This window comes from Athene cunicularia (assembly GCF_003259725.1).
Source record: "Athene cunicularia isolate RWA chromosome 20 unlocalized genomic scaffold, athCun1 chr20_part1, whole genome shotgun sequence".
Classification (NCBI taxonomy): Eukaryota; Metazoa; Chordata; class Aves; order Strigiformes; family Strigidae; genus Athene; species Athene cunicularia.
The window spans coordinates 14,279,971-14,280,783 of record NW_020799125.1 but is presented as its reverse complement, the minus strand read 5'-3'; the positions used below and the strand labels follow the sequence as shown (position 1 = coordinate 14,280,783).

General features: G+C 45.9%; 1 protein-coding gene across 1 annotated transcript in view; it reads right to left on the bottom strand.

The window, feature by feature from the left end:
* Positions 1 to 813, bottom strand: part of CEP250 (centrosomal protein 250) — a 43,671-nt gene that overhangs the window by 28,193 nt on the left and 14,665 nt on the right. The window lies entirely within an intron of this gene.

Here is an 813-nt window from a genome sequence, read left to right as displayed (position 1 = left end):
TGGCTTGAAACATACCCTGTAAATCATGCCACTGCCCGAAATACCATCTTGGGTCTTGAAAGGCAAATTTTATGGCGGCATGGTACTCCTGAGAGAATTGAATCAGACAACGGGACCCATTTTCGAAATAATCTTATAAACTCCTGGGCAAAGAAACATGGCAATGGGTGAGTCTATCACATCCCTTATTACTCACAAGCATCTGGAAAGATTGGAAGATATAATGGACTGTTGAAGACTATGTTGAGAGCATTAGACAATGGGGGATGGAAGCACTGGGATACAAATTTAGCAGAAGCCACTTGGTTAATTAATACCAGAGGATCTGTTAACCATCCTGGTCCTGCCCAAACAAATCCCCTTCATACTGTGGGAGGAGATAAGGTCCCTGTAGTACACACAGGGAGATGGCTGGGGAAGGCAGTGTGGATTGCTCCTCCCTTGGGAAAAGGCAAGCCCACTCGTGGGATTGTCTTCGCTCAGGGACCTGGATGTACTTGGTGGGTAATGCGGGAGGATGGGACTACACAGTGTGTGTCTCAAGGACATTTAACCTTGGGGGGGAAATAATCTGTGGGATGAGTTGTATGTTGCAGGAAGTGATGAAGGAAGTAGGAACGATGAGGAGTGAACCAGATACGTGCAATGACAACCCAAGCCTAGCCAGTGCTGGAGTCCAACAGTCAAGCATACTTCTGTCCTGAATATCTGTCTTGACAGATGGCAGCCAAGTCACTGAACGTCTGAAGGAGTGAAGAAAGCTTATGGAATGGATAAATGAATATTATGTGGGACCTGGGCATAATGTAAATA